The sequence below is a fragment of the Cynocephalus volans genome, chromosome X, assembly GCF_027409185.1.
Source record: "Cynocephalus volans isolate mCynVol1 chromosome X, mCynVol1.pri, whole genome shotgun sequence".
Classification (NCBI taxonomy): domain Eukaryota; kingdom Metazoa; phylum Chordata; class Mammalia; order Dermoptera; family Cynocephalidae; genus Cynocephalus; species Cynocephalus volans.
In genome coordinates this window covers 10,775,761-10,789,995 of record NC_084478.1, presented here as the reverse complement: position 1 = coordinate 10,789,995, position 14,235 = coordinate 10,775,761, and the positions used below count along the sequence as shown (strand labels likewise).

At 40.9% G+C, this 14,235-nt stretch overlaps 1 protein-coding gene and 1 pseudogene across 1 annotated transcript in view; both read left to right on the top strand.

The window, feature by feature from the left end:
* The window catches only part of LOC134367164 (G-protein coupled receptor 143-like), a 248,805-nt gene that overhangs the window by 152,368 nt on the left and 82,202 nt on the right, over nt 1–14,235 (top strand). The gene's annotated exons all lie outside the window — the stretch shown is intronic.
* Nucleotides 12,034–13,484, top strand: LOC134367468 (metal cation symporter ZIP8-like; annotated as a pseudogene).

Genomic DNA, 14,235 nt, shown 5'->3' with positions numbered 1-14,235 from the left:
TTATAAATGTGGCATCTGCCAGGAAGCTTCTGGCCCTGGTAGAGCTTTCTGATTTCAGCCTGGAGTGAGCCTTCCCTGCTTCTGCACGGGATGCTGTGCAGGCTGCTGTGACATCCTCCCTGCCTCGTGGGCTTTGGCCCTGTGCCTCCTCTGCACCTGTCCCATCAAGGCTCCCACCTCGCCACACAGAGGCCAGATGGATCTTCCTTGAGGGGATGGGGGTCTGTGAACTATTCCTCTGGACCCTTCCCAGCACCCAGGAGAGTGTTTTGCACATAGTAGATGCTCCACAAATGTCTTCCCTCTGTACATACCTTCTCTTCGTAGAAGGACACCAGTTACATTGTTTAAGGCTCACCTTAATGACCTCACTTTAATTTGATTACCTCTGTAAAATCCCTAGTTCCCAGTAAGGTATTGGGAGAAATGTAGACAGGAAGGAGGGAAATGTGATGGGAAGAGACTTGCCACATTCTGTCCCCAAAGAAGCAGGTGGGAAAAGGGGAGAAGCTGCACCTTACCAGGAAGGTGGCGCAGATTGGGAGTCAGGAAGCAATTCTATGTGGCCAGAAGAAATCGGGAGCCATCACCGCACCTAAAAAGTTCCGTCTGTTTGCTCATTCACTCACATGTGCCGCCTTTGACCAAGCAGTGCTGGAAGGGCTACGGCATAGTGGTAAACAAGACAGGTAAGGTGAGGAAGACCAGCAAGAAGGAAGGAAGGAAGGAAGGAAGGAAAAAAATAAGACATTGCAGATGGTGACAAAGTAAAGCCAGGAGGGAGCGGGGGGTGATGGCCTGGGAGGTGCCGTTTTTGGAAGATTGGTGAGGAAGGGCCCACTGTGAAGACGATGCTAGGGCAAAGACTGAAAGCGGTGTGGTGAGGAAGGGAGCTGTGGAGTTTGGTTAGGTCGTAATCTGCAGTACGTATTACGTGACCAAGAAGAGATGTCAGGTGGCAATTAATCTTCCTAATGTGCATTCTTCAAAGTAGGGCATTTGGTTTATACGCCAACTGGAATCCCAAGAAACTAACAAGAGTCAACCCCTCCAAACAGTTCATTTCTCAGTGTGCTGACAAAATTCAGTTTAGTCCTACTGTTCTTCAGTAAAACGAACCAGGGCTCTTTGAAGAAATGGTTGATTCCTTGTGGTACCAGCAAGTAAGGAAGTGCTCAAAAAAGAAAGCAGCCATGGGGAAGGGACACTGGAGCCCACAGGGAAAAAGCTCACTCTGGAAAAAAAAAATTAGTGGGTGAAAAGATGGAAGACAATGAATTCGTATAGTCTCAAAGTAATTCCCCCAAGATATTTATTAAACACAAGAGAAAGATTAAATACAAAGGAAAATAGCTTTACACGAAAGAAATCAGCAGATACTCCCTCATCCAAGTGATGGGGCCCAGCATCCCCAGTCATGAGACATACAGACATTCTGAGCGCCTTGACCTCATGCACTGGGAAGGACACACATAATTTCTGTGTTATTCCAAAGTGTACAAACTCTTTCCAATCATGAAGAAACATCTGGAAAACCAAAATTAGTGGATATTTTGCAAAATATCTGACTAGTACTATCTAATAGTCTCAAGGAGATGAAAGACAAGGAAATACTGAGGACCTGTCACAGGTTGGGGGAGACTAAGGAGATACAACAACTAAAGACAATGTGGGCTCCTGGATCCTTGACCAGAAAAAGGACATCAGTGGGAAAAGTTATGATATTCAAATAAGATCTGTAATTTAGTTAATTGTATTGTGCTGATGTTAATTACCATCATGGTTATGTCAGATCTGAACATTGGGAGTAGCTGGGTAAAGGGTATATAAGAATTCTCTGTATGATTTTGCAAGTTTTTGTAAGTCTAAAATGAGTTTCAAAAACAAGTTTTCAAAACCAGGATTAGTATTAACTTTCCAATGAAAATTCTAGGTAAAGATGTTAAAACCTCGCAATTGTCTGGCCCGCCCAAGTCGACCCCAATGGTTTCAGAGCAGATAATGACGGGATGTAGCAGGGAAAACAATCTTTTGGAATATAGGATTTACAGTACGCTGAGAAAATAAGCCTTCGGACGTTGAGGATTCTTCACCTGGGCCAACCCATAAATGTCCATACCGGCCTTGGTTTCTCTCCTGCTGGGTTGTTGGTTGACCTGGGATGACAGTGATCAGCAGTAGAGGATCTCCAAGGCAAGCTGCAGAGCTACCCGTAATGACGGCATAACAGAGACCCAGGGGGAGCTTTAATTTGAGGAGGGGGAGAGGCAGAGATGAGCCATAGCACAGCGTTCAAGAGAGGCCAAATCTGGGGTTGTGCCCCTCTGTGGACAAGACCGTTCTTGGATTCTTTTGAGCACAATGAACTGGAAATATTGTGACCCCCAAGAGAAAGATGCCAATGGAAGATTTTCGTGTTCCTCTCACTTGCTTATAGTGGCAATGGCAGGTGGTACATTATCTTGCTGCTCGTCCTCTATTGAAGGTGGGATTCTTCAAGGCTCTGAGCAGCCACCCCCTCCCCTCCAGTGTTGGGGTGGGGGACTAGCAGATCTTATTCCGGGATGGGGGTTTGCCACCAGTCAACCTCCACTGGGCCATTTGGGAGAGGCAGGACACAGGCCATGGGTGGGGAAGATTCTGACTCATATTTTTACGCAAAATAGAATTTGAAGATCTATGTTGACCTCTAATAAGTTTTACTTCTCAATTTTACAGGGATACTGATAGACAATAATTTCTCAATATTTTATACAAACATATATATGAATAAATACGTTTTTTATATGTATTCAGTATGAATATGTTCATTACAGATAATATTTTCCCCAGTGTTGTATAGAAGTGTGTGTATGTGAATATATATTCATTTCACATACACGTAACCCAAGCAAGCTTACTTTTGAAGAGGGTGATTTTTTACAAAGAATACTTAGAGCACAATTACTGACACAAACTTTAAGAAAGCATCTTCCTCTTTCTTACTTTAGATAGAAAACCTATTTCTTAAAAGGGCCATTGAGACGTTCTCCGAAAAAGACCAGTGTCCATAATGAACCTGTTAAGCCCAACTGCTTCCCAGAAGAAGGAAAGATCAGGGGATCTCAGGCCCCACATAGGAGATTGACTTGAACCATCTTATCTGATAGGAACCCAGATTATGCGGTTTAGACTCTGAAGGTGAATGGATTTTCAAATCACCACTTCCAGGGCCTTAATTGGTCTCAAAGGAGAACATCTTATGGCCCCTGAGGGATTAAAACACATTTAGCGGCAGGGTCAATGCCTTCCAACGCTGTGGAATTCAGTGGACTGTCGCTGTAGAAGAAAGACACAGGTGGACACAGAGAAGGGCTCCAGGAAGACAGAGGTGGTGTCTTTTGTAAGGAGTAACGAAGCGAAGTTCCTGAGTGTTCTGCTGGAAGAATCCGGGGCTTGCCATACCCAGAGATGGCAGCCAGTGATTTAAGCAGGCGCCGGCTGTCCCATTATTCTGTCGTTCCAAGTAGGATGAAGTGCTAACAGACGAGCTTTTTAGAAGTCATGGGAATGAAGTGAGTGGAGGAGTTTGCACCTGTCTGATGTAGTTTTACCTCTCAGAAAAGGAAATGCCAGTGGACACACCCATGGCTTCCGTAAATGGATGAATTTTCCTAAAAGGGTGGTTCCTAATAAATCCAACCAGCAGTAGAACTTAGTAAAGAGCCCAATGGAGTGATCCCCACTGAGTGACCACCTGGAACCCCCTTCTGCCTCGGTGCACCCGCAGACCTCGCCTCACACTCCAGCTGTGGCATTCAGCCTGTTGTGTTGTGATCCATGTGTTGACGCCTCCTTTCCCCATTGATGCAGAAAGCCCTGGAGGTACCACCTTTATTAGCTGGCACACGGTCAGCTTGCAATAAATGCAGAAAAAAAAAACCATAAGTACATAGTATGATCTTATTTTATCTCTGGGATCAATAAATTTTTCTCTGAAAAATGAGATAACTGTGTTGCATTTCAATGCTGCTTCTTCGAGCAATGAAAATAGAGATGCCTTCAGACATTTTTCCCAGGAGTTACGTTCTGCTCATTTTGCAGATGATCAGCTTCAGGGAAATCTCTTTCCCAGGTTCCCTCAGAGGGAGCACCACGGACTTCCCTGTCGGAGACTCCATCCTTCACTACCTCCTGCCGCACATGGAAGGGATGCATGTGGAGAGACTGCCTTAAGATAAAACCCGTAAAAACTCACACTTTCCCCTTCTTTTCAAAGGTCAAGGTTTCGTTTTATGTGACATCTTTTCACTGTTGAAAGATCGGAATGCACAAAAAGAGTGAAGAAAATAAGTATTTTACCACCCAGAGGTGACATTTTGAAGTACTGCCTTCCAAACGTTTATCCATATATACATGGGTGTCTTTTAAAAACAAAGCTGGGGTCATTAAACTACAAGCACACAGAAGGACATATATTCTTTTGCATCCTCTCCCCCTACTTAAAATACAGTGAATATTTTCCTGTAATTAAAACATACGTGTATACGGTGTATATGGTTGAATAATACGGTATATCATCTGGAATTATGAAATATACTTGTGTATCCCCTCTTGCTTCACATATTGTCTCCAGATATTCCTTATTCCCAGTATAATAACACTGCATGTGAGCACTGGCAACCAGACCCTTTGATCCCACACCTCTGATTTATGCACTGCAATCTATTCCAAGAAGTGAAAGATTGGGTCAGAAGACACAATGTTTTTGATATTCTTGATAATCATTTACCAATACATTTCTATGTTTGTATCTTTGTTTGCTCCATCATTTTTTCCAGTTAAAAAAGTAATAGAGTTTAACCTTAAAACATAAAAAGAAAAATCACTAGCAATCCTGGTATTCAGATGCCTTACTTTGTATCTTCCCCGCATATTTTATGATAGGCAAAAATAAGATCATACTATGTACTTATGGTTTTGTTATCTGCATTTTGTATCCAAGATACAGGGACATTTTTGCTTGTTCTTCAATGCTCTCCTGCTTTAATATCAGCTAAATATTACAGTGAATGAATGACTGCACTTTAACATATACTAGGTATTAAAGTGTATTTCTATACCAGAACTAATTAATCCTCCACTGCTTGACAGCTTCTTAAAGAAATCTTTTTATTGTTTTATTATTTTAAAAAATAATGCTTATGACAGAAATATCTGAAACTAGTGCACAGCCAGACACCATTAAGAAAAGTCACAATTCGAGTGTCAAAATTAAACACAATGTTGAGTGAAAAGCCAGTCACACAGGAATGCCTACTGCCTGATTCCCATTGTGAAATCCAAGCAAAATTGAGCTGAGCTGTTTGGGGATGCATGCTGAGGTGGTAAAACGATAAAGAAAAGTGAGGAAGTGGTGATACTGTATGTCTTAAACTGAGTGGGGGCTACATGGGCATTTGCCCTGTCGTGGGTCATCGAACTGTACACTTAGATGTTGTGTGCTTTTCTGTACACGGTGATTCTTCACAATACAAATAGCTTTAAAAAACTCATAATCTTTCAAGCCTAGTTAAAAATTTCTTTTAATACCAGCAGTTAACCTCCCAGTTCAATTTATATTCATGATTGCATTGTACATACTATTTTGTAATATGCTCTTTATACTTGATATATTGTGAACATCTTTCTTTTGGTCACATATAATGGGACCTAGAATGGCTATAAGCAAAAAGACTAAAATTAAAAAATGTTGGAGAAGATATGGAGAAACTGAAACCTTTGTCCATTGCTGCAGCCAGTTGGGGAAATAACTTAGCAATTTCAGAAAAGTTAAATATAGGCACCGAGCCAGGGACCAGACCCCCCATCTGTAGAGGATTCATAAAGCAAATGTACCTCACAGGGCCTGGTTTTCCAAAGCCTTGCAGTTTCAAATAGTGACCTTGCAAAGGACAGGAAATTTTCCTCAGGCTATGAAGTCTCTGGTGTAAGATAAAGAATTCTAAAACAGCAAGGTTGCTGGCTCAAACATAGACAGGCTACTGATTGATATGTAAAGATCATGGAAAATCGCTGGAGGGAGAAGAATGTTTGCTAAGATCAAGCTTTTGTTGGTGGATCACTTAATTGTCTAATGGAATGTCATCTGACTTCTTTCACTGAAAGTTACCAGCCTATATTGTTAAACTATAATCCCACCTATGTTCTCTTTCTGTAACTTCCTGGTCTGGAAAATAAATGCTGGAAGAGAACCCCAAATGGGGCTTAATTTCCCAAGGAACAGAAGCCTCTCACTTGAGGGCTCCCAAGGAACTTAACCACTTCGGGACTTCTCACTGCTCAGAAGAGACGGGCTTTGAGTAATCTTTTGTGGCTCCATCACCCAGGGGAGGTGGGTGACAAATCCATTTGGGGCAAAGCAACACCCATCCTACAACCAGGCACACTGCTAGCACCAAGGAGCATGCCAAAAACATGCCCTCCAGGTGGGTGGCCTGCCACAGCCACCACAGTAACCACAGCTGCTGCAAGTGTGGCTAGACACCACAACCCCCACACAGATGGTCCACCAGCCACTGGAGTACATTGACACAAGGAGAGTCACCAGGAGAGACCAAAGAAAAGAAGAGGATGTCTCTCTCCACAAAGCCCATTCTAGAGTGACAGAAGAAGTATCTGCTCTATGATAATATTGGGGGACCTGAACACAACTCTCAGCATTGGACAGATCATCTAGGCAACAAATCAACCAAATAACCATTACTCTTTCAGAGGGAGAGAAGAAATGTAGGGTAATTAGTGGGGAAATGGGGGAGGCACAGGGGGATGGGGAGAGATTGGGCAAGGGGCATAAAGAATAAGTACAATTCGTAACAATACCCATACTAGTATATTCATTTGATCAACATATGTCAAAACTGAACCCCCCAAATATGTATAATCAATTATGATTCAATATAAATAAATAAATAAATAAAGTTAAGTATACGATTACCATACGATCCACCAATTCTATTCCCAGGTAACTAAACGAGAGAAATGAGAACCTATGTCCATGCAAAATTTTGTATGCACACGTTTACAGCCTCATTTTTCATAGTAGCCCGGACATAGAATCAATCCAAATGTTCAAAAACTGATGAATGAATAAAGAAACTGTGTAACTCCATATAGTAGAATACTACTCAGCAATGCAAAGGGACAAACTTCTCATACATGCTACAACATGTATGAACCTTCAAAACACTATGCTAAGAGAAAAGCATGAAATATTACAGCTCATATGACTCCATTTCTATTTTTCATGTTGGTACGTAGCTCCATTGCATGGGTACAGCGTAAATTATTTAACCAAGCTCTACAGTTGAACTCAAAGTTGTTTCTCATTTTTCAGTATAACGAACTGTGATGAACATCTTTGTGACTAAGGATTTTTGGCAAACCTTAATTACACCTTGGGACCAATGCCCAGAAGTGGAATTGCCTGTTTGAAGGATTGTGCATTTTCAGGCTTTTGACAAACTTTGCCGAATGGCCCTTCACAGGGTTTGCTCAGCCTCTGCCCCCACCAGGAGAGCAAGAGGGTCAAATGTCTCCTTTCTCAGACGCTCATATGCACTTCCCTCCTGGTACTTCTCAGTCATGGGGACTGTCCCCGGCCCGAGCAGCCTACCCTCATGACGCCCTGGATTTCTTTTCATTTCCGCAGGGAACAGTACTGCCATGCTCATCAATAGTACCAATCACCAAGTAGCAGGTTTTGCACTTTCCAGCATAGGATGGATCCTCTGCATGTCTTCCATGGGCTTTGTGGAGTGGCAAATGTGGCACACAGATGACTGCTCCCATGCCACCTCTTGCCTTGCCAGTGTGGGAATCTGAAGAGTCTGTGTTTACCACTAGAACTTCAGCAAAGCCAAAGTTTGCCACCAATACACCTACCGTGACAACTTCCTTCCTCCTGCTATCCATGCCGCTCAACACCTCCTGATGGCTGCTGCCATTCTAGGGCTCTTGGGGAGAGCTTTCAACATCTTTGCACTTAGGAATGTGTACATGGGGATTCTTCAGAATAATGCCACCTGCACGCTATTCATTGCTTCAGGAATTCTGAACATAACTGCTGGTGTCTGTATCTTAATTGCTGTGCTCTGGAATTACTACTCCATCCTGAACCCCAAGGGTATTGCCTTCCCACCAGCTTACCATTTGCCCTTCAAGCCAGATACTCAGGAAATTGGGAGTGCCATTATAGTGGCAACGATAGCTGCCTTCCTGATGTTTTTAAGTGCATTGCTTTTCCTCTCTTACAAATTTCCCCTGGACAACCCAGTACATCCCAAGGTTCGAGAAATATGCATTTCCAGGTTGCATTGGCTTTGCAAATCCCAGATTCCCAGAAGTTTATGAGAAGTCTTACCAAGATGCTCTACCAAGTAATTCCAAGGACTCAAGACCAAGGCAAATGTAGTTTGTGACAAAACCTGGCCAACCGCTTCTTTTTGTTATCTTGTGCATAAGATGAGGTGGTTGAATTGGGAGCTTTCATTAAAAAACAAGCAAACAAAAATCCTGTCTTGCTCACATGTCAGTTGGTCTTATAGGATCTGGATTTTAATTGTTGGCTAAAGTAGATAGTCAATACTATAAACCTGCTGTTTGGAAGTAAGAGTTTTTGAGTACATTAAGCTCTCACATCTCCCTCATAAGCTGCTGCCAGAAACAATAATGAACATTCTATCCTATGCCATGGTAATAACATCTCCATATCATATGAAGTTTTCCAAAATGTGTGAAAGTAGAGAGAAGAGTCTAAGGAACGTCACACACACATTACCAGACTCAACAATTACCAACAATTATTAGAGATTTTAGCTTCCTCTCCACTTGCCTCCCCCTTTTAAATCTGTTTCTTTTCTCCAAGTATTTTAACGTAAACCCCAGACATCATGTTCCTTCATCTCCATGTTCTTCAATATCACTCTCTAAAAATGGACATTTTCTTGCAAACGAATTAAACCTAAAATCTAACAATTATTCCTTGTTATCATCAAGTACTCTGAATTTTTAAATACCTCAAAAATAATTCTGTAGTTTTATTTGTGACAAGCCACTCCTTCTGCCTCGTAAGTCTTAATCTAACACACACACACACACACACACACACACACACACACACACACACACACACACAGACACGGCACTCCCCCCACAGCCTATTATGTTTTGTTTTGTTTTTTAATGATTTGGATTTGCTGAAGAAAGAGGGTCAATTGTCCTGTCACTTAACTTGTTACCACTAGAGGCTCAATTAGATCCCTGGTGACCTCTCTGAGGAAGACCATGTCATAGGCGGTGCCATGCACTGCATACTGAATGCATCATAGCAGGTGGCACGTGATCCTTGTTCTTTTTCGTGATGCAAAGACTGATCAGTGGTGGATCCAGGAGGGGAAGTCTGACGCCTCTTGTAAATTTTCTCATCACACCTTCCCCTGTCCCTAATGGTTTCATCTATTGACTGTCCTTGTTTGGATCACAGTAAGGATCGCAAGTGGTGACATTCTAACATGAACATTCTTGATGGATTTATTAGCTGGGATGCTTTTGTAAAGAGTTTTCCCTCATTAGCTGTGGCCATTTGCTTCGTCCAAAATTCAGGACTGGCTGGTTAGCTCACTGGTTAGAGCGTGGTGCTGGTAACACCAAAGTCAGGGCTTTGGATTAATGTACCAGCCAGCCACCAAGAATAAATTTTTGCTGAATAGGGGATGAAAAGATGGAGCGAAACTTAACTGCACTATTTAAAAAATAAATTAAACAAATAAAATTTAGTGCCGACAAAAAGTCAGGATAAATACTTTATTTTTTCCCTCTAATTGTTGCTTTCTCAAGTAGACAGGGAGAATGTCCTAGTTACCTTTGGTGTTGCCCAATGTATTTGTTTTTTGTTTTTTTCTATTTTAGTTTTTTCTTTCTCTTTTTGGAGTATCAATAACTCTTGAGTCTGAACTCATGAGATTGTTTCTGTGTTTTTATCATGGACATTTTCAAATACATTCAAAAGTAGTCTTTATTTTCTCAGATTCATTACTTATTAATATATGATTAGTCATGTTTTATCCCTACCCTTACTACCTGCTCTGACCACAGAATTGGATTATTTTGTAGTAAATCACTGGCATATATTACTTTATCCATAAATTCTCCATTATATATTTCTAAAAGATAAGGACCCCTTCTTTCTTTGACAAAACCACATTGCCAGTATCACATCAAAAAGGTTAACAGTAATTTCTTAATGTAGTCAAATACGCAATGTACAAATTTCCCTAATTGTCTCATAAATGTTTTTAACAGTAACTTGTGGGTTTCGATTTGTTCAAAATGTTTCACTCAGTTGCATTCGTTACTCCTTTTTATGATCAAGTTGTAGTATCTTTGGCAGTGAAGCCATGGGGACACATATGTCCATTGACTTGTCTCCATTGATATTTTCTAAGAGCAAAAAAAAAAATCTATATTCAAGACAATCATAACATTCTATTTGCCTCATGTAACTCCTCATTTTCTCACAGAAATTTGTTCTATGAAAATGATTTTCCTAAAGAAAAAAATGGTACAGAGAAAGACATAACAGTACAATTAATAACTACATTCATCAAGTATTATGGAGAGAAATGTTGAAATTAAAACAAATTTATTTACGGTTATCTAATTACCTTGTATAGCAGAGGTTCTTAACCTTATGGAAATTCTCCCCAGAATAATGCCCATGCACACAAAATTATGCACAAGTTCATAACCCTCTTGGAACCTATTCATGGACTTCATTTTCAAAGTAAGTGACAATTCCCGAAAGTTTTTTTTTTTTTTCATGTATGGGCTAGAAACACTCCAATCTCATAATCTTCAGGTTATTTTTTAAACAAATTAACTTTTCCTGGTTAAAAACATGCCTGAATATTAATGAGCACAGATATATTGTGCTAACGACCATTTTCTTAAACAGCCATGAGTGTTGGTTCCCATATTTAAAGTTGAAGGAAAAATTGTAATTCTCATAAAATCAAAGTCATTTTCCTTTCTTTCAAAAAACATGACTAAAATGCAAGTTAATATTTGAAAGGGAAGGATGTTGCTGCAGAAGCACTATCTCAGGAGCGCAGGAAATTCTAAATGCAGTGAGATCATGTAAGCATCTCATAGACGTGACACCTGTGGTCTGCACGCTGCCAGTACGGGTCTTCTCGTTCATCTTTTTTGTTTTGCTCTTAAAAATACTCTATTTAAATAATTTTTCTAAGGCTTGGTTGAAGTACAGTTCACATACCATAAAATTCATCTTTGAATGTGTACAATTCGGTGCTTTTTAGTATATTCACAGAATAGTACAACCATCACCACTGCCTAATTGCAGGACATTTTCATCATCCCAGGAAGAACCCCCAGACCTATTAGCAGTCCCTATTAGTCTTTGACGCTTTCTATTCTGTCCCTCAACAAGATTTCCCAGGCGTATCTTGTACATGTCTGGCAGAAGACCTTGAATCCAACCTGCTGTTCCTTCACTGAGCCCTGGACATGGGGATGGGATTTAGAAACCACAAGCTGGGCCCCAGTGGTGCCTTTCCTCCTGAGTTGTCGCCATATCTCGATCTCTTTAGTGGATAAGACTAGGATATATGAATTTCTGAGATGAAAAAAATCATGATGAGTTTCAATTCGTCCTTAACTTACAGAACTGTTGTTTAGCTGCAATTATATTCTGCATTTCTTTCTCACAGATTCAAAACCCAACAATACTGACATAATTACTTATTTGCTTTATTCTGTAACATAGAAAAATTTTTAAAATATTACCAATATCATTAGTAAGCATAATAGATAAAGGTTAAGGTTTCTTTGAAGCTCTATTTGTCCCTAAAATTGATTGTACTAGGCTTCGATAGTCAAAACACTGCATTCTAAAGTTCTTTGGTGGGGTGCGCCCGCGCGCGTCCCTGTGCACGCCAGCCAGTTGTGGGCCCTCGAGGGGCAGCCCCGACCAGGATGGCCCCGGGCCAGGCGGTGGCTGGGCTGCTGCTGCTGGCGGCCGCAGGCCTCGGAGGCGCGGCGGAGGGGCCCGAGCTCGCCTTCAGCGAGGATGTGCTGGGTGTGTTCGGCGTGAATCGGAGCCTGTCCGCGGCGCAGCTCGGGCGCCTGCTGGAGCAGCTGGGAGCCGCCCCCGAGAGGGCGCCCCGGAGCTCGGCCAACTGCACTTCAACCAGTGCTTATCTGCTGAATAGATCTTTTCCCTTCATGGCTTTTCAAATGCTACCCAAATAACCAGCTCAAACTTCTCTGTGATCTGTCCAGCAATCTTACAGCAATTGAACTTTCACCCTTGTGAGGATCAGTCCAAACCCAAAACAAAACCAAGTCTTTCAGAAGTTTGGGGATATGGATTCCTGTCAGTGACAATTATTAATCTGGCATCTCTACTTGGACTGATTTTGACTCTGGTGATAAACAAATCTTATTTCCCAAAGATTTTGACCTATTTTGTGGGGCTGGCTATTGGGACTCTTTTTTCAAATGCAATTTTCCAACTTGTTCCAGAGGCATTTGGATTTGATCCCAAAGTCGACAACTATATTGAGAAGGCAGTTGCTGTGTTTGGTGGATTTTACTTATTTTTCTTTTTTGAAAGAATGCTTAAGATGTTATTAAAGACATATGGTCAGAATGATCATACCCACTTTGGAAATGGTGATTTTGGTTCTCAAGAAAATACTCATCAACCTAAAGCATTACCTGCCATCAATGGTGTGACATGCTATGCCAATCTTGCTGTCACAGAGCCTAATGGACACATCCATTTTGATAATGTCACTGTAGTATCTCTACAGGATGGAAAAGGGACTCAAGTTCATGTACCTGTTTGAAGGGGCCCAAACTGTCAGAAATAGGGACAATTGCCTGGATGATAACTGTCAGCGATGCCCTCCACAATTTCATCGATGGCCTAGCAATTGGGGCTTCCTGCACCTTGTCTCTTCTTCAGGGACTCAGTACTTCTGTAGCAATCCTGTGTGAGGAGTTTCCTCACGAGTTAGGAGATTTTGTGATCCTATTAATGCAGGGATGAACACTCAACAAGCCTTGCTATTCAACTTCCTTTCTGCGTGTTCCTGCTATGTTGGGCTAGTTTTTGGCATTTTGGTGGGCAACAGTTTTGCTCCAAATATTATATTTGCACTTGCTGGAGGCATGTTTCTCTATATTTCTCTGGCAGATATGTTTCCAGAGATGAATGATATGTTGAGAGAAAAGGTAACTGGAAGAAAAACCGATTTCACCTTCTTCATGATTCAGAACGCTGGAATGCTAACTGGGTTCACAGCCATTCTGCTCATTACCTTGTATGCAGGAGAAATTGAATTGGAGTGACAGGAAATGGAAGATGGTGCTGTTAATGAAGGCATTTAATAAATAAAAACATCTCCAAAGGGATTTTAAAGCCGATCTTATTTAGTTAAAAGATAATTTTGCTTTCAACTGTAGATCAGGAAAACTAATTATTGATTTCAGATTTGTGAAATAGGCCATTATTTGTTGTTAAAAATATTTTTGGTTTCAGTCTGAAATGCCTGGTATAGGGTGTCTTTGGTGTGAATACCCATTTTTCAATGTTTCATGCATATTAGAAAATCATCACAAAGAAAAAGATATGCATTTTATAATCATGCAGACATGTAGATCCAGACAAAATAAAAGGTTGTGTAAGCTTTTAAAACTCTGTGGTAGGATTATATGTTCAAGTGGTTTCAGAATGGTTTTCTTTCAATTTGTTCTAGCACTTTCAAGAGCAAGTACATCAAAATGTGAAAGAGAATCAAAATGTATACAACACCAATATAAATGATTCCAAAGCCTTAATGAACCCAAGAAAGAAAGATTGCTCACAACTTTTATTCTGTTTTATATTTCAATTAATAACTTATAAGATTGTTTTGAAAATTATCCTAAAATAATATGAATTAGGCTGATCCTTCTACTTTCAGGCTTAGAGGTTTATCTTTAAGTGTAAACACTACCAGATTTATAAAAAGCCAGACTTGCTTCTTTGTGACTTATGTTGTGATTGCATCCCTTACAAATGGCAGAACAGTATGTATAGCAAGTGATAGCTCAGTTTCAGCATACCATGTGTTTGCTTTGTGAATGTCAGAATGTGATGGTTTAGAGAAACAAATTGAATGTAATTTTAAG